Consider the following 23,056-nt stretch of genomic DNA (forward strand, 5'->3'; position numbering starts at 1 on the left):
TTTTAACTGTTAAAGTAAAGTTTTATAAACTATAAAGAGTTTTACCTCATGCAAAATTGTCATTTCTTTAATAAGGCATTAACTATTTTTTCTGCGGCCCTCCAAGTACCTACAAATCCAAAATGTGGCCCCGCAAAGGGTTTGAGTTTGAGACCACTGCACTGGACTATCCATGGACCAGTGTGAATCCTATAATAATAATAATAATAATTTTATTCTTATATACCGCCAAAGCCATAGTAGTTCGAGGCATCCCAGGACTGTGGAGTCGGAGTTGGAGACAATTTTGGGTACCTGGCGTCGGAGTCGTGGGTACCAGAAACTGAGGAGTCGGAGTCGAAGGATTTATCTACCGACTCCACAGACCTGGTTCCAAGGACTGGGTTGAGAACTCCTGACCTATATCATTGACCAGATCTGCCGGTGTACACTTTTAACGAACATGCATGAGAAACGCTTTTAACATACGCACACATTATATGGTGCCCCAACCCTATAAAAGTATGATCCCATTTTTTTTTAAACTTGAATAGACATGCCGATATAGGTTTTCAATGGACGTACCTAAGATGCGTGCCTAAGATGTGGTTTTAACACTACCAGCACCTCCAGACCTGACAGTAATTTTAGACTGTTCAAGGTTGGTGCTTCATTTCATGCCTCACCCAGCAATATCTGGGCATTGCCCAGAGTGCTTGTTTTCATATTTATAAGCTCATTGCATCACAATTATCGGAGGCTGTAATGACTAAGAGCTATTTTGGGTTCACGGAAGTTTCGCCCCCCACATTTCGCCCCCAGCAATTCGCCCCTCACATTTCGCCCCCCACATTTCGCCCCCAGGTATTTTTCGCCCCTACACATTTCGCCCCCACACATTTCGCCCCCCGGATGTTTCGCCCCCACACATTTCGCCCCCACACATTTCGCCCCCGCACATTTCGCCCCCGCACATTTCGCCCCTGCCTTTGAGGGGAAAAAGAAATCCATCTCGGAGCGCGCCTGACTCGGAGCGCGCCTGACTTTTCTTTTTCAGGCGCTGCTGATGTGGAGCGTACGCCGCGCGCCTCCGACGAGCCGCAGGTCCGCCGAAAGGGAACATGAGCTTAGTTGCTGCCGTCTCACCTGTTTCACTGCCTGGGCCCCTCCGCGATCCCCGGTGGGGTGGGGGCTTTCTTGTGTGCTTTGCCTGCCATGGACGGCGGTGCGGGAGGGAGTGGGTGTTGTCATGGACGGCGGTGCTGCCAGCCCACAGCCAGCACCGGCTCCTTTCAAGCAGCTGAAGCAATGGCCAAAAGGCCACTTGGACGGCGGTGCGGGAGGGAGTGGGTGTTGTCATGGACGGCGGTGCTGCCAGCCCACAGCCAGCACCGGCTCCTTTCAAGCAGCTGAAGCAATGGCCAAAAGGCCACTTGGACGGCGGTGCGGGAGGGAGTGGGTGTTGTCATGGACGGCGGTGCTGCCAGCCCACAGCCAGCACCGGCTCCTTTCAAGCAGCTGAAGCAATGGCCAAAAGGCCACTTGGACGGCGGTGCGGGAGGGAGTGGGTGTTGTCATGGACGGCGGTGCTGCCAGCCCACAGCCAGCACCGGCTCCTTTCAAGCAGCTGAAGCAATGGCCAAAAGGCCACTTGGCCACCGCTACCCCCAAAGCCAGAGAGGAGGAGAAGAAAACGCACCTCCTTCCTGCCCTTTTCACCTGGGCTGCGAAGTGAATGAAGTTAGGGTCAGAAAAGCCAAGACTTCCCCAGATTTAAGAGCGAAAAGTTAGGGGAGGAGACGGGGAAAACCAAAGCGACTTTTCTTTGGAAACATTTCGTGAGGGTCTATGTGGAAAACGAAGTGAGCGGCGGTGCCCCCCCCCCCCTCTCCCTCCTCCAACTCTGGCATTGGGACATGAGCTGTCAAGAGAAAGAGGCCTCGGGGGTCAAATCACAGAACCCGGGCCAACTTTAGGCCCGGAGCGAAGGCTAAGAGTTGTTCCCACGGGAGGAAGGACAGACTTGGAAGAGGAGAGAGAGAAGCCTGAAACCCTCCCCGTCACTCCAGCTCACCTCGATCCCAATCCAACCGACAACTGCTCCGAACAGCTCATGAAGTCCACGTCGGACTTGGGCTAAAAGCTCCCATTAACCCCCCCCATGGCCCCGTCTCCCCCGACCCCTGCCAGGGCTGGCCGAAAGCAGCCTGTTTACGGCACTGCCTCTGCTCACAGGCTGCCACTACTGCTTCGGGTAAGTGAGATTGTCAGGATCGGCGGCCGCTGCTGCTTCAGAGTGCTGGAACCATAAGTGGGGAGGGGAGGAGAGAAAGTGACCCATACCAGAAAAGAGGGTGGGAAGGAACAGATGCTGGACCTACAATTGGGGGTGGGGTAGGGGAAAGATAAAGAGAGGAAAAGAATGACTCAGACCAGAAAGGGGAGGTGGGAAGGGATACAAAGTTAGAGTGAGAGAGAGAGAACGGAGGAACGCTCAGGGGCGAAATGTGCAGTACACATAATCCAACGCTCAGGGGCGAAATGTGCGGGGGCGAAATGTGCGGGGGCGAAATGTGTGGGGGCGAAACATCCGGGGGGCGAAATGTGCGGGGGCGAAATGTGTGGGGGCGAAACATCCGGGGGGCGAAATGTGCGGGGGCGAAATGTGAGGGGCGAATTGCTGGGGGCGAAATGTGGGGGGCGAACCTTCCGGATCCCGCTATTTTGTGCATCGGAAGCTAAAATAGAACATAAGAAGTTGCCCCCGCTGAGTCAGACCAGAGGTCCATCTTGCTCAGTGGTCCGCTCCTGCGGCGGCCCATCAGGCCTAGTGCCTGAACAGTGGTCCCTGATTAATTTTGTAACTTACCTCTAATCCCATCCCTATAATCTACCTCTACTCTTATCTGTACCCCTCAATCCCTTTGTCTTCCAAGTACCTATCCAAAGCTTCTTTGAACCCCTGTAGCGTGCTCCTGTTTATCACATCCTCTGGTAGCGCGTTCCATGTATCCACCACCCTCTGTGTGAAAAAGAACTTCCTGGCGTTTGTTCTAAACCTCTCCCCTTTCAACACTAAACTGGTAATAACTGGTTTATTGATCGTTAAATGCACACTCACTGTTTAGAGCATCGGGTCTCAGTGGTTGTGCTTTTTCTGTACTGAGAGCTACAAAGTGACACCAATGGACATATTCAAATTCACCAGAAAAGATGCCCAGCAATAGTATCTGTGGCACAAAGACATGAACAGATAAACATCGATTCTTTTGTACCCTCAGAGAACACCTAAGCTGGAAAGTAAACATCTACTGTATATTTAGTTTCTAAGCACCTAGTAATAATGCTGTTAATTATAAGAAAAATCATCTTTATTAAAGTTTACAACATGATGTTAACAGCAATTTTCAAACATTTGGAAAAATTATAAACTTTCAAGTACATTAATCTAATCATATTCTAAAATGCTCTTCTTATTTTGAACTATTTTCTGCTGCCTTCTCCACTCCCTAATTAAATTTGTAAGCTTTTAAAAAGAGATTGCCATCACATCTCCACCACGAAAACTCCCTTAAATTCAAAATCAAACTTAAAACCTTTCTATTCCAAGATGCCTACCAAAATACCTGATAAGATTTTTTCACCAATCATATCCTACAAACAATGAGAACTGCTTTTATGAAGCCGCTCCGCTGTTCTTTGCCTTCCCTCCGTACCTCCCTTTAATTTTGTTTTATGCTGTAATTTCAATCCTTCCCCCAGCTCCTCTTGTATCTGGTTTTGTCAATGTCTCTGTTTTTGTTCTGTCTTCACTATGCCCTATTTTAATTTTATATTTTTTATTACTTAACTTTTAGCATTGTAAACCGATCAGATACATGTTGATAGTCAGTATATCAAATTATAAATGGAGTGCTCCAAAGTCTGGTAGCAAGGACAGAAAAAATTAATTCCAGGCTATGTTCAATGCCTATTTGCAATGGAAATCTGGCAGAGAAGAAACCAACAAGTAAGAAATTCTGCTTAATGATTCCACTTGCTAACTGGGGACATTGAAGAGGGATTAGGAAGAAGAGACAAACCTCCGCTGTTCTGCCTCCTTGTTATGTGAGCATTGGCTCAGTTTCTTACATAGGAACTAGTTTAATGTTTGTATTAAGTCAGTGGTCTCAAACACGCGGCCCGGGGGCCACATGCGGCCCGCCAGCTACTATTTTGAGGCCCTTGGTATGTGTATCATAATCACAAAAGTAAAATAAAACAGTTTTTTGATCATATGTCTCTTTAACTATAAATTACAATATTATTATTAAGACTTAGCCAAAAGGAAAGATTTATAAACTATAAAGAGTTTTACCTCATGCAAAATTGTTATTTCTTTAATAAGACAGTATCTATTTTTTCTGAGGCCCTCCAAGTACCTACAAATCCAAAATGTGGCCCTGCAAAGGGTTGGAGTTTGAGACCACTGTATTAGATGTATAGGTTTTGGGTGCACTGTGGACTCAGATTCCCAGAGGGCTTTGCTTTCCTGAGGACTAGGCTTTTCTTTCTACAGAGCATGGGCCTGCTTCCTTCTCCAGCCTGGGGAGAGCAATGGCCATATTGCTGAGCACATGCCTGGGTGAGATCCTGAGAGTGGTGGTGTCCTCCCACCAGGTTTTTTCACCCCTTTAGTTCTAACGATCTAACACAGCTTAGGGTTATTTTCTAAGTCTGGAGAACGGTGTCATCTCCACAAGGTGGACACTCCCAGCGTAACCCTGATATGCTGGAAGAGTAAGAAGATACGTAACAGGCTTGAACTGCATTGAATCCATCTGACTGTAAGTTGTTTGTTTCATTTATTAAAGAAACCGTTCAATCAATTCAGAGTCTGGCTGGTGACACCAAGATTACAGAATTAGGGGTTGGCTGATTAAGGAACCTCTTACAGTGGCCAAGATAACTCAGAGGAGTCCTTGCTTTCAGCACTAAAACCTGAGATAGACTACGCTGTGAACTGTAGCTGTATAACATGATTTGGTTAACATATATCCACAGCTGCTCAGTACCTCTCACCTCTCTCTATACTTCCCCCTGAGAACTCCATTCATCGAGCAAGTCTCTCTTATCTGTACCCTTCACCTCTACTGCCAGCTCTAGACTGCGTTTCTTCTCTCTTGCTACACAACACGCCTGGAACAGACTGCCTGAGTCAATACATCAAGCTCCGCCCCCAGCAGTATTCAAATTCAAGCTAAAAGCCTTCTTTTTTGAGGTTGCTTTTAACTCCAAACCCCCACTCACTTGTAAAGCGCCCATGCCCGGGAATCTCCCTAACCCCCTACTTGTCCTATTTGTCTGCTTGATTAGACTGTAAGATCTACTGAGTAAGGACTGTCTTTTGAATGTTGTAATGTACAGCACTATAGAAATGATAAGTAGTAATAGTAGTCATGATGGCTTGTCTCCCCCTCTAATTCTTCTTTCTGCCAGCAAATGACTTACATAAATCTACCTTGGGAGCCATCAAATTAGCACATCTCAGAGAGTCCCTTCATGAACATTTTGGCCATAGGCAAATGCCTAGTTTCTTTATGCCTTAATCTTGCCCTACCCTTCATCCACAGACAGAAATGTGCACAGTGGCATAGCGAGGGTGAGAGGCGCCTGGGATGGTGGTGCCCATCCCTCTTTCCCCGCACCCCCACTGCCATGCACCGCTTCCCTTCCCCCGTACTCTGTAAATATTTGTGGCGAGAGAAGCAACCTCAAACTGCGTGGGCTCTCCCTCTGATGCCACTTCCTAGGCGCAGGTCCAGGAAGTGACGTCAGAAGAAGAGCCGATGCAGGTGTGACAGCAGGTTGGGGTTTGCCGCTCATGCCACGAATGTTACCAAAGGTACGGGGACAGGAAGCAGCGTGCGTGGCAGTGGGGGGGGGGGGAGGGGGTGGAAGGAGTAGGGGTAGAGAGGAGGATGGGTGCCGCACCCCTACCAAGACAGCACCTGGACCTACCCCTTCCTTTACTACACCGCTGAATATACATCCTCTTGAGCAGACAGTAAATTTCTGGCACAGGAAAATTTCTGAAGCGATTGAAGAAGAAAGTTACTTATGCTAAAGTCATACCTAAAGATAACAGTAGAGCCACATAACAGAACTGAGATACAGGGAGATTGTGTGACCCTGGAAAAGAGATTATCAATGGCAGAATCAATGGATCTGATTAGGACAGGAGGCAGCATAGAGAGAAAATTGACTCATCCCAAATCCTCATACAGTCAGTCAAGGACAGAGGGCAGCCAATCTCAAATCCCTGGATTTTACATTTCTCCTGACTTTATGGCAGTTCAAAAACTTTCCACAATGTGTTAACTTCGTGTGATCTTGGATAAGTCACTTTATCCTCCATTGCCTCAGATACAAGCTTAGAGGGGGATTTTCGACATGATGTCTAAGTCTGAGTTTGGACGCCTTGGGAAAGACCTCCAGAAATCCAGTAGCGAAAATGTTCATTCTCAAAACAGCAAGACATCTATCTTTCTTTTATGATCTATCTAGATGTTTTGGTCCTTAGTAAGTTTTTTGGCCATTCTCTAATATAAAGATGTCTATATGAAAAATGCACAAAGCCAGTTTTTCAGACCTGCTAGTAGCCAGCATTCTTATCAAATTATTCACAGAGAGCTGAGCACATCAGAGGGACACTCTAGGGGGGGCCACTGCAGAGAAAGTCACATTTCAAAGTCCCAGGTACACAAGTCACCATAACCATCTTATATTGTATGGTGAGCCCTCCAAAACCCACCCAAAACTTACTGTACCCACCTGTACACCACCATAATAGTCCTTATGCCTGCAGATGTCATCTTTATGCAAGTATAGTAGGTTTTGGGTGGGTTATAGTGGCATGTGTACCTGGGACTTTTAGATGTGAAATTCACTGCAGTACTTCTTAAGAGTGCCCCTCTGCTCTTCTCTGCTGGGCTCAGTTGTCTGTGTCTGAAGTTGTAAGAGCGAGTGCTGAAAAGTTCTCAGGCCAAACAAGAAGAGAATGACGTGGATATGGTTCAATCAAGGATCTGAAATAATATCGAAACATAGAATTTCAATTATGCATATTGGCATTTAATGAAATAAGTTAACACAATTTTCAACTAGAGTGGCAAAATAACACTCAGAATTTAGGAAGTTGGTTGGTTGGGCTGAGAACTTTCAGCACCCCTTTGTCATGTAATAAAAGTGAGTCAAGTATAGGGCAATCAAGCTATTGTGACATCACAGATAAGGTTGGCTGTTATTGGTGGAATGAGGCATTATGACATCACAATCTCAGCTCTGGTTACCAGAGATTGAAAGTCTTTACACTACGAAAGGGTGCTGAAAAGTTCTCAGCCAAATCAATGATCTGAAATGTCAAAACATAGAATTTCATTTCTGCAAATTTTCATTTAAAGAAATAAATTAACACTCTTTTCAGCTAAAGTGGCAAAATAACACTCAGAATTTAGGAAGTTGGTTGGTTGGGTTGAGAACTTTTCAGCACTCCCTCATAATACAAGTTGGAATGTACTGTTTTTTTCACATCTTTGGTCAGTGACCACTGGGGGAGTAAGGGGAGGGGGGTCATGCCTTAATCCTTCCAGTGGTCATCTGGTCAGTTCAGGCACCTTTTTAGCATTTATTTCTTTTTATTTATTGCATTATTCATTTATTACATAACATAATAAAATTATAGAAATAAAGATAAATCATATTTAGATGCCTTTAAAACAGGTCTAGCTCCAAATGTCTAAAAAAAAAGCCCTGGATGTTTTATTAAATGTTTGATTATGCCTGCAGATTATGCCTAAATCCTAATCCCGCCCAAAACCCACCTCTAACATGCCCCCTTAAGATTTAGATGCACTGGAGACTAAAAGACCGGAAAGACGTCTAGAAAGTCTGTTTTGAGAATCCAAGTGCTGTCTTTTGGACAACTATCTTTTCCGAAAAGGAGCCCCATAGACTGTAAACTATCTGAGGACTGAGAAGCACCTACTGAACCTGAATGCAAGCTAAATCCAATTCTTGTTTCTAAGTTATCTGAATTTACTAGAGTTTGAACATTTGACCACAGCAGCTTATAAACACAGAGCCCTAAAACAGTTCCCTTCTTTAAATCATTGATATGACAGAAAAAAAAGTATAAACTGTGATGAAACCACAAGAAATCTTTTGCAGTTCCCTTTCTTTGACTCAATGGCAACACAATACTCTATTCATCAGTGAGACATCCGCATCCTGACAAGACCGACCACCATTACAGTATACTTCTATTGTCCCCCTCCCCCCCAAACTACCAGATACTGAAGGAAATATGATCTGCAAAGACTACCTGTATGTCACCCAAAAAATCCAAATCAGATGAGCCCAAGAGGCACCTGATGTGATCTGCTGGTTCACTATCTCTGATGCCAATACTGCAAGGTGGCTGAAGCTTGTTAACTTTAGCAAGACAGGAAGAATACATGCACAGAGACTTCCCTCTGTTACCCAAGGAAATAAAAGAACATCCTCTCTCTCATAATCACACCCCCACATGTGTAATGACGTTCTTTGCCAACATAGGCTCTTCATTCAATGTGTCACTCCCAAAATACTTAAAGACCTCACCTAACATGGTATTTCATATAGACAGAACGATATTTATAGTTACTCACACAATGATTTCCATTTCTTCAGCAGTGCTATCGCATCATATAACCACACCTGTAGCTTTCTTACTGCACGTTTAAACAAATATTAGTTTGGCTTGTTTGACTAACTACTGTTCACTTGGGACATCAAGGTAGTTTACAAACAGAAAGCATATCATTACACAATTAAAACAGAAGCAGATACTCATTAAAAATGAGTAGCAGCCTAGTGACATCCATCGAAGCCTAGTTAAAATCCTACCACTGTGATCTTGGGCAAATCATTTGGGGAGGAGTGTGGCGCAGTGGTTCAAACCCACACTGCTCCTTGTGACCCTGGGCAAGTCACTTAATCCCCTCATTGTCCCAGGTATATTAGATAGATTGTGAGCCCACCAGGACAGACAAGGAAAAATGCTCGAGTACCTGAATAAATTCATGTAAACCGTTTTGAGCTCCCCTGGGAGAACGGTATAGAAAATTAAATAAATAACCCTCCATTGTCTCAGATACAAAGTTAGATTGTGAGCCCTCTAGAGACAGGGAAATACCTGCTGCTCATGAATGTACTGAATATATTCAAATATAAACCAAAATTTTGGGGCCAAAAAAATGGTCCAAAGTGTTCTGTCAACCAGACTCTGCATTTGGTAACAAGATCCTAGAATTTTCTGAAGATGCATTTCTTCGGTATCCCATTATTCATAACATGATTTCAATGAGTCACACCTAAGATTGTCCTCAGAATTCATTGGTAATATACATTCTTTCTTATCTTGGTTGATACCTTCCAAGTTTCACTGGCATACAATGCTGTTGGCAATACAATGGAATGATAAAGGCTCAATTTTGTTTTGATACGGATTGATTTTGTTCACCATATTGAGTGTGGCTGTTGAAATGTCACAACCATCTTGCCCAATTCTATAATTCACATTCGCCTCAATGTCATCATTGTTTTACAATATACTGTCAAGATATGAGAGTTGTTCTACTTTCTCAACTGATTTCGGCTCAATAATAAGTTTGTGGCTACTAGTTCCAATCAACATAATCTTAGTTTTTCATATATTATCAAGCCTACTTTTCTAGCAGTCTCTTCTAACCTGTAAACTCTCTCCTGACTCTCTCAATAAAACTACATCATCAGTAAAATAGAGATCTGTTAAGTCAGTGAAGAACAAGTTCACCCCCCCCCCCACAAGCCAAAATACCTTCTTGCACTCCCCAAAATCAAGCCCCCAACATAGTGCACTGCCAATCAAAACTCCCCCAACCATTAAACCATATTTGTCCATATATAGAAACATGACTCCTAGCCGGAAAACTTCAAGTCTACCACTAGAGGTTATGTGCAATATTTTGGATGGCAGCTCCAACAAGAGCAGGAGCAACTGGGAATTACCGTATTTTCGCGGATATAACGCGCGCGTTATACGTGATTTTACGTACCGCGCATACCCCTCGCGCGTTATATGCCTGAGCGCGGTATAGAAAAGTTTTTAAACATAGTTCCCACCCCGCCCGACGCCCGATTCACCCCCCCAGCAGGACCGCTCGCGCTCCCACCCCGAACGACCGCTCGCACGCGCTCCCACCCGCACCCACGATCGGAGCAAGAGGGAGCCCAAGCCCTCTTGCCCGGCCGACTCCCCGACGTCCGATACATCCCCCCCCCCCCGGCAGGACCACTCGCACCCCCCACCCCGAAGGACCGCCGACTTCCCGACAATATCGGGCCAGGAGGGAGCCCAAACCCTCCTGGCCACGGCGACCCCCTAACCCCACCCCGCACTACATTACGGGCAGGAGGGATCCCAGGCCCTCCTGCCCTCGACGCAAACCCCCCTCCCTCCAACGACCGCCCCCCCCAAGAACCTCCGCCCGTCCCCCAGCCGACCCGCGACCCCCCTGGCCGACCCCCACGACACCCCCACCCGCCTTCCCCGTACCTTTGTGTAGTTGGGCCAGAAGGGAGCCCAAACCCTCCTGGCCACGGCGACCCCCTAACCCCACCCCGCACTACATTACGGGCAGGAGGGATCCCAGGCCCTCCTGCCCTCGACGCAAACCCCCCTCCCTCCAACGACCGCCCCCCCCCAAGAACCTCCGCCCGTCCCCCAGCCGACCCGCGACCCCCCTGGCCGACCCCCCCACCCCCCTTCCCCGTACCTTTGGAAGTTGGCCGGACAGACGGGAGCCAAACCCGCCTGTCCGGCAGGCAGCCAACGAAGAAATGAGGCCGGATTGGCCCATCCGTCCTAAAGCTCCGCCTACTGGTGGGGCCTAAGGCGCGTGGGCCAATCAGAATAGGCCCTGGAGCCTTAGGTCCCACCTGGGGGCGCGGCCTGAGACACATGGTCGGGTTTGGCCCATGTGCCTCAGGCCGCGCCCCCAGGTGGGACCTAAGGCTCCAGGGCCTATTCTGATTGGCCCACGCGCCTTAGGCCCCACCAGTAGGCGGAGCTTTAGGACGGATGGGCCAATCCGGCCTCATTTCTTCGTTGGCTGCCTGCCGGACAGGCGGGTTTGGCTCCCGTCTGTCCGGCCAACTTCCAAAGGTACGGGGAAGGGGGGTGGGGGGGTCGTGGGGGTCGGCCAGGGGGGTCGCGGGTCGGCTGGGGGACGGGCGGAGGTTCTTGGGGGGGGCGGTCGTTGGAGGGAGGGGGGTTTGCGTCGAGGGCAGGAGGGCCTGGGATCCCTCCTGCCCGTAATGTAGTGCGGGGTGGGGTTAGGGGGGTCGCTGTGGCCAGGAGGGTTTGGGCTCCCTCCTGGCCCGATATTGTTGGGGAGTCGGCGGTCCTTCGGGGTGAGGGTGCGAGTGGTCCTGCCGGGGGGGGGATGTATCGGACGTCGGGGGGGGGGGCATCAGGCTTTCAGGATGGGGACAGACCTTCAAGGGGGGACAGGACTTCAAGGGGGGACAGTGCACAGAAAGTCAGGGGGGGTGAACGGAGAGTCGGGACAGCGCACGGAAAGTCAGGGCAGTGCACGGAAGTCAGGGGGGGTGAACGGAGAGTCGGGACAGCGCACGGAAAGTCAGGGCGGGCGAAAGGAGCGTCGGGCATCATGCGCGTTATATGCCTGAGCGCGGTATAGAAAAGTTTTGGTACATATCATCGTGATTTCTGCGCGCTATACCCCTGTGCGCGTTTTACACAGGTGCGCGTTATATCCGCGAAAATACGGTACTCCTTCTCAGACCACCAGAGACTAAGGATTTTACAAAGGTAGGAGGCCCTTTATGAGAAGGCCTCAGGTGGAGGATAAAGATCAGGGAAAAGTTTTCAGTGGGGCAGGGGGGTTCTTTGGGCAGTGAGAGCATTCAGCAGATTGGGGGGGGGGGAGGGTGTTTCTGCCCATAACTCTACTGTAGGGATGGCAGTTCCTTTAAGGTATGGCCCAGGAGCATCGAGTTGTCGCTTAGCAGCCAATGTTCCCGGACCAATGGAATAACGCTGCTTGCGAGGTAGTTCACAAGCTTTGCTATTTTTTTTACACAGCAGTTAGCAACCTGTGGTACTGAGACACCACAGGTTGATGACTTCCCTATGCAAGGTGGGGATCAAAGCTGCCTTTTACCTCGCATTGAGAGCTCCCCCCTTAATAATCCTGTAGGCCTACTTGTTGTATGCTATGATGTATATAAGCCTGAACTGGCAGAGTCCCATGCTCTTATGCTTTGGAGTTTGTATTGGCTATCACTGAGCACTATTAATTAATTATTTATTTATTATGCAAGAAGAATATTTTTAGAATAAGGAATTTTTTCTTTTTGAAGAAAAAGGCCTACTTCTTGTTCCACATTGCCTGAATATTAAGGTATTGTTCTGTAATGCCTTTATTGATGCATGAAACACAACATAGTAATGACCACTCCCACTCTGTCTCAATCTCACCTATTGTTGCATTAAGTAGTTCGTGCATAGTAGTAGTTATCACATGGTCAGTCTTACCTGTGTGGCACTGCTCCAGCTCTGGATGTACAGTAGCGAATGACACAGGGACAAATTTTTCCCGTCACGCAGGAACTCATTTTCCTGTCCCGTTCCAGCAAGTTCTTTTCCTGCCCCTTTCCTGCAAGCTCTGTCCTCACCTGCTCAAGCCTCAAACACTTTAAAATATTAAGTGTTTCAGGTGTGTGCAGTTAAGGCAGAGCTTACAGGAATGGAGCAAGGACAGGGGCCGTGACATAACTTGTGATGACGGGACGGGGAAATTAAGAGTTTCTGTCCCCATGTCATTCTCTAATGTACAGCGCAGCTTCGGCTGCACTAACATTTTATTGTTGTATAAAACCCGTACTGCTTAGTAAAACGGTCCCTTTTCTGTCATTCCTTCGCCCATTATATTCCTAACTAATCCTCAAAAGAATTTAGGCAGTCAGCATTTAATTACCAAGTACAATCTGGAGACTAAGGTGACAAAACTCCTGAGACCTCCCATTTTTCCATTTGGCTGCCTGGGACCGCTCAAAGCTAAACCAACTTGCTGCTCTCAAGCAAGCAATGGAGTTTAATGGCTTATTACGTTTCTGCCACTCTCGTCCTGTGACTCATAAAACCTCCATACCTCTACCCCAACTTAAAAGCTAACTGAATAAACCAGATCCTAGTCTTTTTATGCAATAGCCTGGCATATAACAATAGAAAGGATCAAGAGTGTCACTTAAAACTAGGTCAAAATTGGGCCAAGTAAATATTACCATACCTTCTGTATATGGGGATTAAAACAATTATGCCAAATTAATACAAATTATGACAAAGCTGTTGCATTACAGAACTCCTCACATATGTCAACTTCATATGATTGGCAACACAAACAAAAGATCCAACCGAACTGCAGTGATGTGTCAAACAACAAACAAAGGAAAAAAACTGCAGAGATGACTGATGTACAAGATGCATAGTCTTTATTCAACAAAACATTGTTTAGACATAAATAGTTTGTATCCAAGGTCTGGTCCAAGAGGGTGATGAACCGGGACCCATGTTTGTTTGCCTGAGGGTTTCAGGGTATGGTAGAAGCTCAGACATTAAGGGGATGATGGCAACAGGACCATGACTGATGTGGTATGATTCAATGAAAAGGAATTAATTTTATTACTGGTCATGGAGGAGAAATAGTATTGGGTTTGAAACTGGGACTATGATTCAGGAAAACATCGTAGGTTAGTGATCTTCCCTATTTTTCAAGCAGGAGCACTGACAATAAAATTTAACTGTGCAAGCTAGACTCGCAGCAGGGAAAAGCAGCCAGTGCCCTTGGTAAGGGGTGGTGTGTGTGCCTGCCTATGTCGGACATGGTGAGGGGTATCATCATTGAACCAAACAAGTTGCTAAGGCTCATTCACAGAATCTCATATAACTAAAATAATAAAAGGCTAAGCGCGCATGCGCTGTTGAAAATCCGTGAGTCCTGGTGGCGTGAGCTGTGCTTCTGTGCCAGTGCTCACGGCGCCTGCAACTCCTCCCTCCCACTGCCGGTCCTCTTCAAAGCGGCCTGCTGAGGTTCGCCAGCCACTGTAGCGAACCTTGCAGGCCGCTCTAGCAAATCCAGGGAGGCGAAGGCGGGACGGAGGCTGCAATCGGCAGCGGCTGCTGCTACTCCTCCAGCCGCCTAGCTCCTCTCCGCCGGCCCCGGCTGGCAGCCCCCTCTGCCCAGTCCTCTCTGCTCCGGTGGCCCGCGCAGGAGAAGGAGCGGATGAAGCAGGGAGACTGTGCAAAGGGAAACAAGGGGGTTGATGGGATGGGAAAGGGAGGGGGAGGAAGCCGAGGAATCTCTAGCACCCGTTAATGTAACGGGCTTAAAGACTAGTAACTAAAATAAAGGCTATTCTCCCACAATCATGCTCCCTCAGCCTGTCTTCCCTTCCCCTCCAATTGTCTTCTCCATTTTCTCTCCCTCTCCTCAGCATGCACTTATCTGTTTGTCTGAACACTTAAACCTGGCTTATTCAGCCATCAAACCCTCCCCATCTCAGCAAGTCTCAGACTCTTTTGTCTCTCCCACTTGTACACCCCCACCATTCTGCCTTTACCCTTATCTTTACCAATTAAGCTTTTTTCTCCAATTTGTTAATAGACCCCTTGGCCTTTGGAGGATTGCTGCGGGTGCCACTTTTGCAACAACTGCTCTGTTTTTTCCTGGCTCCAAGCAACTCACAACAACTTTAAGCCACGCAATTCACCATTTTGCAAAAACAGTGTGGGGATTTGGACACTTTGCCACTGAAACTCACTGAGAGTCATAGGGTGGAAGACGACGACGACGACGATGACACCTTTTCCAGAGAAGGTGGCTTAAAAGGGTCAGCAAGCCACACAAGGGATCAGTGGGAGCTTCCACTTTCTCCTTGGCCTTAAAGGTAGAAAATACTGTCATCTAAGTTCAATACCTCTCCTCTGTCACTGATGCCCTATGTTCTTGAAATAAATCACTTTATCAATCCTGTTGAATACAGTGAAACAAGGTATATGTCTTAATCTGGCTTTCCATTTTTGCAAATGTAATATATTTTTTAAACTGCATCAGTTAAGCCCTATATATTATCTTAATTGGGAGGATGCTCAAGCTTGTTTATGAGTGTAATCCTCCTGGGAAATGATTGTGAAGAGAAAACAGGGTATTCCATGATAGAGAATTCCCAGACTGGATTAGGAAGAGAAGGGAGAAGGCTTTGTAGGCAAGGAACTAGCAATGGGAAGAGCCCTGGGGAAGATGAGCCTCCCTGGATTTGTAGGCAATATATAATGGTTCCCAACAAACCTAGGGAGGGGGCACCGAGGGACTTAAGGAGCCCGACCCTATGGAAGTAGAGGTACCTGAGATACACAGAGTAGATAATGACATGGTGACAAAATTCATCACCGTTCCCGTCCCCGCGGATAACCACAGGAAACAATCCCGTGTCATTCTTTAGTGTCTCTCTCAACCTCAGTCCTTCTACACCAGCATTCTTCAATGTAAGGCTTGAGGGTGAGTGGTTGTGCCCATTCATACTCTGATTCTTCCCTCTCTCTTTAAAGAATTATACCACATTTTCGACCAAAATTTCATCCAAGTCCCAGACGCCCAGAACAAGTCCATTTGGGCGTGGAAGGGGCCAATCTTGTAATGGACTGGCCACCCAGACATGGCAACATAGCAGTGGGGCACCTTGAAGTGTACTGCTATGAACTTAACAAAAGGGTGCCAGATAAACATCTCACCAGAACTCCCATATGGGTTATGGTAAACCCCCCAAAACCCACTATACCCACCTGTCTACAACCCCAATAGCCCTTATGGCTGCAGGTAGCACCTATATGGCAGTAGAGTAGGATTTAAAAAAAAAAAAATTATTATTTTTTTTTTTTGGGGGGGGGTTGGCTGACTCACATGTTATACCATAAATGTAGTGGTTAAAGTGGCTTATGGGCCTGGGTCCTTATCTCTATGTTCAGTAGAAAATCTAAAAACAAAAAAAAGAGGGGAGGGGTAAAAACTAGAACCTCTGGGTTTACATTCTCAGGAATCATCTCAATCCCATGCTCAGAAACCTCAGAGGCAAGCAAGGCTCTGGAGTCCCATTACAAAGATGAGACAGTGCAGGGAAACCTTTCAGGAAGCCTTTTTCAGAAAAATGGGCTTTACCTTAGTCAAAATGGAACCTACCTGCTGACACTAATGCTCAAAAAGAAGACAGTTACTCAATCAACAAATGTGTGGCTAAATGACTGACTAATTACATATCACTATCACAATATCAATACTCAGTCACAACTTCTTATCTTATATATTGAATCCTCAGATGGCAGCCATGAACTTGCACGTCTCTTGTATATAGTCCAATACCGCTGCACAGTTCTTCACCAGTCCAAATATTTTTTTTCCTTTGCTTTATCTTATTTTTTTTCTTTGTTATGATTTCATTTTTCTAAACCATTTAAAAACATAGTACCATAGTAGATGATGGCAGATAAAGACCCGAATGGTCCATCTAGTCTGCCCAACCTGATTCAATCTAAAAATTCATGGGGGGGGGGGTTCTTGTCTATTTCTGGGCAAGAATCTAAAGCTCTGCCAGGTACTGTTCTTAGGTTCCAACTTCTGAAGTCTCCATCAAAGCTCACTCCAGTCCATCTACACCCTCCTTCCTGGCCATTGAAGCCCTCCCCAGCCCATCCTCCCCCAAACGGTCATATACAGACACAGACTGTACAAGTCTGCCCAGTACTGGCCTTAGTTCTTCAATATTTATTATTATTTTCTGATTCTAGATCCTCTGTGTTTATCCCAAGCTTTTTTGAACTCCGTTCACCGTTTTCCTCTCCACCACCTCTCTCGGGATCGCATTCCAGTTCAATCAGTCGCCTCTCCCCGACATGATCATGTTTGAAAGCTTTGATAAAAGAAGTTACTCTGTAACAACGGAGATAAAGATGCGAGGAGCCTCGACCCTGAGGAAGAGTCTTGAAACATGATCATGTCGGGGAGAGGCAACTGATTTGTTTGTTTTGCTAGTGTGTTGGTGCAATTCTTGCATTTATTGGATACATTGTAGATCCTGTTTCTAAACACAAGTTGACAGAAGAAACAAAGGAAAAAGTGACAACTTAAGATCTTGGTTCAATCTTAAGTCAAATAGACTACTGTAATATTGCTTATTTAGGGTGTTCTAAAATTAACAGACCATTGCAAACCATTCAGAACACCGCATTGCAATTGGTTTATTCAATGAAAAAAATCTGACAGCCTATCTCCTTATCTTTTGAGGTCATATTGGTTATCTGTAGAATCAAGAATACTTTTCAAATTTTATTGTTTTATTTATAAACTTTCATTTTGTATGGTCCTGACTTATTTTTATTATCACTTTAATACAAAAAGGAAGATCGTTCTTTCTTTCTTACCCCCCATTTTATGAAGCCGCATTAGCCCTTTTTAGTGCTGGCTGTGGCGGTAAAAGTTCTAACTCATAGGAATTCTATAAGCGTCGGAGCTTTTACCACCACAGCCAGTGGTAAAAAAAAAAAAAAAGCTAATGCGGCTTAATAAAAGAGGGGGGGAGGGTTAATGTCTTTGGTTTTTATTTTATTTATATACCACTTACTGTATATCCTAAGTAGTTCACATTGATCAGGTACTCAGACTTTTTCCCTATCTGTCCCAGTGGGCTTAAAATCTAACTATTGTACCTGGGGCAAAGGAGCTTTTAAGTGGCTTGCCCAGTGTCACAAGGAATAGCACTGGGATTAAACTCACAAGTTTAAACAGTTTCTGTTTCCCTTCACCTAAAGGTATTAATAGAATGAACAACTTTTATTAAGCACTGAATTGAGAAAAGAAATCATTATCATAATTAAGTCTTCTCTGTCCTATTGAGGAGTGTGTGGTGCAGTGGTTGGGAGCTACAGCCCCAGCACCCTGGGGTTGTGGGTTCAAACTCCACGCTGCTCCCTGTGACCCTGGACAAGTCACTTAATCCTCCATAGTCCAGCTCCAGGTACGTTAGATAGATTGTGAGCCCACCGGAACAGACAGGGAAAATGTTTGAGTACCTGACTGTAAAAAAAAAAAATCGCTTAATTTTGATAGGCGGTATATAAATACCTAATAAACTTGAAAACTTGATAACAATCCGTAAAATATCAAAATGTATCTCTTCAAGAAGTATGTTCTTTTATCTTTTATCATTGTGTACATTTGTAGCTATGAATCTAAACTGTGAATTTTTTTTTATCATTTATGATTTTATAATTCTAGAATATGTCCCAGCTCTTAATTTAACTGTAAATTGTCCTGAACTGTAAGGTAAGTCACAGATTATAAATACAGTAAAACTTTGGTTTATGAGCATAATTCATTCCAAAACCATGCTTGTAATCCAAAACACTCATATATCAAAGCGAATTTCCCTAAAAGAAATAATAGAAACTCAGATGATTCGTTCCACAACCCAAAAACTTTAATACAAAATACTATATTGCTAGATCTCGCTCAAGTACAAAGTACTTGTATTGCAAGATCTCACTCGTTTAGAACAGTCACTACACTCTTGCAGTGTCAGACAGAGAATAACCATCAACTCAATTCTGATGTTGTGATGTGTGTATACCGTATGTACTTGTATTGCAAGACAATGCTTGTATATCAAGTTAAAATTTAATAAAATGTTTTGCTTGTCTTGCAAAACACTTGCATACCATGTTACTTGCAATCCAAGGTTTTACTGTATAGCTATTATCCTATTATATAAACAGAATAATAATTGTATGTTTGTATGTATGTCTCTGAATTAGATGTTGAAAATGGCCCTAAGGATTCTGATGTAATGGGATGCATCTATGGTCTTCAGATCTCTGTAGCTATTACTCCTGCCTCCCCTTGAAGCCCATTGGTCACACAATCCTAAGGAAACTTAGCCAGCCAATAGGCTGAGGGGAAAAAAAAAGGACTGAAGGTTGCTAAGGCAGTGTCTCCGTGACTACTGTTCCCACCTCTGTCTGCAGCCCATTGGTCAGACATTTCTAAGGAAGCTTAACCAGTCAATAGGCTGCAGGGAACAGCTGCCCTAACAGCAGACAACACAGAAGAGCACTACAATGGGGCATACTTAGTTCCAATTCTATAAAAGAACAAGCACGACTAAGCCCTTATAGAATACTTTAGCACAACGCTGTACTGGCAGGACAAAAATTATAGCAGGTTGATAGTGCCTAAGGACGCCATGCAATGTGCACAATGGAGAGGATTCTATAAGTTGTGCACATTGCTTGGTGGCATATTCATGCTCTATTTATGTGTGTGCCCCCTCGTAGTATTTATTTATTTATTTATTTTTATCACACCTCCTATGTTCTAAATTAAGCCTGCCAGCTGATAAGCAGCTGCTACCATCTCCTGGTCCCCACACTGAAATCCATGGAGCAAATGCAGAATTCTGCATAGGACTGGATTTCGGCTGAAACTCTGCAACCTGCAGGTGTGCAAAATTCCCTCAGAACTAAACTGCTCTGTAGGGAGACACTCCCCCTAATACTGTTCATGCAAATTTGGACATATGCCCAATTTACATGTGCAATTTAACTGAACAAGCCAATTAGTACCCATAACTGGGTGCTAATAATTAACTATCAGTGCTAATTGGCAATAATTTTAATTCTGTAAAGATGCAAATTTCTATAACTTGCGCATAGTGTTACCGCCTTATTTATGCATAAAGATTTACACCTCATGTCTGGCGCTAAACACTATTCTATAAACAGCGCCCAATTGCTGTTTATAGAACAGCGGTTAGCATTTATTTTATTTTTGGTGCCCAAATCTGAGTGCCATTTATAGAATTTAACATAGTATGTGTAAGTTAAGCTCGAAACTGCACTTACTTCAATGGTACCTTCTCTGTGATAGGATGGTATCTGCATACAAAAAGCTTGCACTATTGATACCTATGTGGTACATGCTTTGTGGCAGGGCAGCATATGTGTAGGGAAACGAGAGTACACAAAAATTTCATTATATCACTGCTGCTGTCCATGCTATTATCAGTTCTTTGGCAAGACAGTGAATAGGAACATAATAAATGACGGCTCCTGTCTGGTCCATCCAGTCTGCCTAACAGTCACATTAATTCTCAAGGCAATGTTGAAGCAACAATCCAGATTCATTTTACTTGCTAAGTTCTAGTAAAAGAGGTCTTCCCCTCCCCCCAAGATAGGTAAGAGCCTCAATTAATTCAAAATACCGTGATCAAACTTATCTATAAAGCCAAAAAATGCCCCACGTTATCCCACTACTTCGAGAGTCGCACTGGCTACCAGTCTCTCACAGAACAACTTATAATTCTCCTTCTAGTCTTCAAAATTAGGACCTCCCACCTGCCTGCCTTTCTAGGCAAATATCTAACCCCACATACCCCTGCTCGGGCCCTTATATCCACTAATCAGAACTTACTGACAGTCCCCTCAATCAAGGACTTATACTATACTAGAAACACTATATTTTCCGCTGTCACGCCTTTGCTTTGGAATACAATGCCACCACATCTCTGCTCTGAAAATTCTCTAAACAAGTTTAAAATACACCTTAAAACATTTCTATTCAAAGACGTCTAGCTAAATTCCAATTGAGAACCCGAAAAAAGGGAAAATAAAAACTAATAAATAGAGAAATACTTTCAAGAAGCAACACTCCCCTTCCCCTCCTGTTTTCCCCTCTCCTTTTTCCTTCCTTTTATTTTTATTTACATAATGTAATTAAAAATCTTCCTCTCCCCCTCCTTCCTCTCATCACCTACCCGTCTCAATTATGTCCTTGTCTTGGCCTCAATCCCCCCCACACACTTTTTTATTTCAATTTATTATTTTCCTTATGCAATTTTAAATATCTTTTTAAGTTCTGGGAACCACTGACCTAGATCAACCACAGAAAATATAATAGCTTTAGCGAAACCCAATACGAGAGGTACCATCTTTTTAATTATTGTAATTTATGTATATCCCACCTATCTAATAATTCAGGGTAGATAACTTTATATTAGAAATCAATCAACACAAATACAACCAAATCTGCTTGGTTGAAGACTGACTGTGAACTGACTGCACATCTCCATTATTCACCCTATTATGCTTTATGGCTGATTAAAATGTACTATACTGCTTGACTTACTTAGAGCACAGCTGTTTACAATAAAATAACATAAAATAGATGAAAGAACCTACAACAATCACTCAAGAAACATTTACCTGCCCCCAGACATAACCAGTAAAATAAAAAATACAGGAACTCTCAGGGAAGGGGAGTCTATTCCTTCATGTGTCTATGGTCCAAGGCATTATAGAGCTTAGAGGCACAGATTTTCAATTCACTTTCAAATAAGCTAAAGTTTATGATAAAGCAATCTAACTAGTTTATACAAATACAGTAATGAATTTCATCAGATGTCAAATACTTTAGAGTATCTTGAAACTTCAGAGGTGACACTCGTAGGACCATATAGGTTTTGAGTGGCATTATTTTTCCCTCGCCGATGCGACTAAAGCTTTGTCTCTTTAAGTCTTTTTGCTATAAAGTATTAAACCATTATGGTTTTGTAAATAGCAATTTAATTGTGCACTATATGGCAAATATTTAAGCACTTGATTATACTTTGAATGCACTCTAAAGCACATTATCCATTTCTTCAAGCAGATTGTATTTTATCAGGAAATAAACAAAACCAGTTTGGGTTAGATAAACTTCTAGTGAACATTACAAGGATAATGCTGATAATTTATAGCTTTGTTGACACACAAAGACCATATGATTCATAATCTTGTGTAACTTCAATCAAGACAAAGAATATTAAAAAAAACAAACCAACAGCCCACACCTTTTGGCTATGCAACAGGATTCCCATATAATAACACACAAGGAAGTAGAGTGGCAGGTAGAAGTTGAAACTGCTAAACTCTAAATTATTATTTGGTTAAAATCACCATGGGTAAATGTGAACAGCATCATTTTACAGAGGGTAATATTTTCCATTAACCCACATGTGTCAAAGCAATCAGATTTCAGATCTGAAGGATAGCAAGATATATTTATGTTTCTTAAAAGATTTGCTAGATAACATGGAAACAGTATTTTAACAGGAAATCCATCTCGGAATAGGCAGTGGCGTACCTAGGGTATGTGGCACCCGGGGCCCATCATTTTTGACCCCCCCCCCCCATGTAAAAAAATTTTTTTTTTTTTTTTGCAATAACCATGAAATGGAATAAATGGTCAGAATAGAAACAGGCAGTGAAAATTTTCTTTTATTGAACCTCATATATGTAACCATTATTCCAAACATAACATAACATAAATTATGTCTAAATTGTCATGACATTAGAAGTACATATGGAGTAGTTGCAGGTGATGCTTGGGACAGTTCTGATTGTGTTAGTTCAGTTTTATGTGTTTTTTGAATAGAAGGGTTTTTATTTCTTTTTGAAGGTTTTGCAGTCTGTGGTTGATATCAATTGGTTGTAGAGTTGGGGGTCGAGTGTTGCAGCTCGAATGGCTAGGAGGTTGTCAAACAGTTTTTTTCTTTTGACGTTTTTGGTTGGAGGGTGTGTGAATGGTGCACAAGTTCTCCTATGTCTGTTTGAAGTGGATTGAATTATTTAGCTGAAGAAATTAGTTACCCCCCATTCCACACACATTAATTCTCTTCCATTTTTGTTCCCATTATAAAAAACACTGATAAGTTCCCAGAAAAAAAATACATTAAAATAAGAAGTGAAAACAAAGGCCCCTACAGATGAGAACATAACATAAGAATAGCCTAACTGGGTCAGACCAATGGTCCATCATGCCCAGTAGCCCATTCTCATGGTAGCCAATCCAGGACACTAATACCTGGTCAAAACCCAAAGAGTAGCAACATTCCATGCTACCGATCCAGG

The 23,056-nt window shown here is 44.2% G+C and overlaps 1 protein-coding gene across 12 annotated transcripts in view; it reads right to left on the reverse strand.

Annotated features, from left to right (window-relative positions):
• ST3GAL4 (ST3 beta-galactoside alpha-2,3-sialyltransferase 4) overlaps positions 1 to 23,056 on the reverse strand; it is a 434,440-nt gene that overhangs the window by 72,815 nt on the left and 338,569 nt on the right. The window contains exon 5 of one of the 12 annotated variants that reach the window (XM_033917746.1): positions 3,101 to 3,209. The exons of 7 other annotated variants lie outside the window; for them this stretch is intronic. The gene's annotated coding sequence lies outside the window, so the exon portion shown is untranslated. Of the gene's footprint in view, positions 1 to 3,100; positions 3,210 to 6,882; positions 7,029 to 8,341; positions 8,464 to 23,056 lie in introns of those variants that run through there. 4 more of the 12 variants (XM_033917749.1, XM_033917750.1, XM_033917747.1 and 1 more) reach the window with 4 other exon arrangements.

This window comes from Geotrypetes seraphini, chromosome 13 (genome assembly GCF_902459505.1).
Source record: "Geotrypetes seraphini chromosome 13, aGeoSer1.1, whole genome shotgun sequence".
Classification (NCBI taxonomy): Eukaryota; Metazoa; Chordata; class Amphibia; order Gymnophiona; family Dermophiidae; genus Geotrypetes; species Geotrypetes seraphini.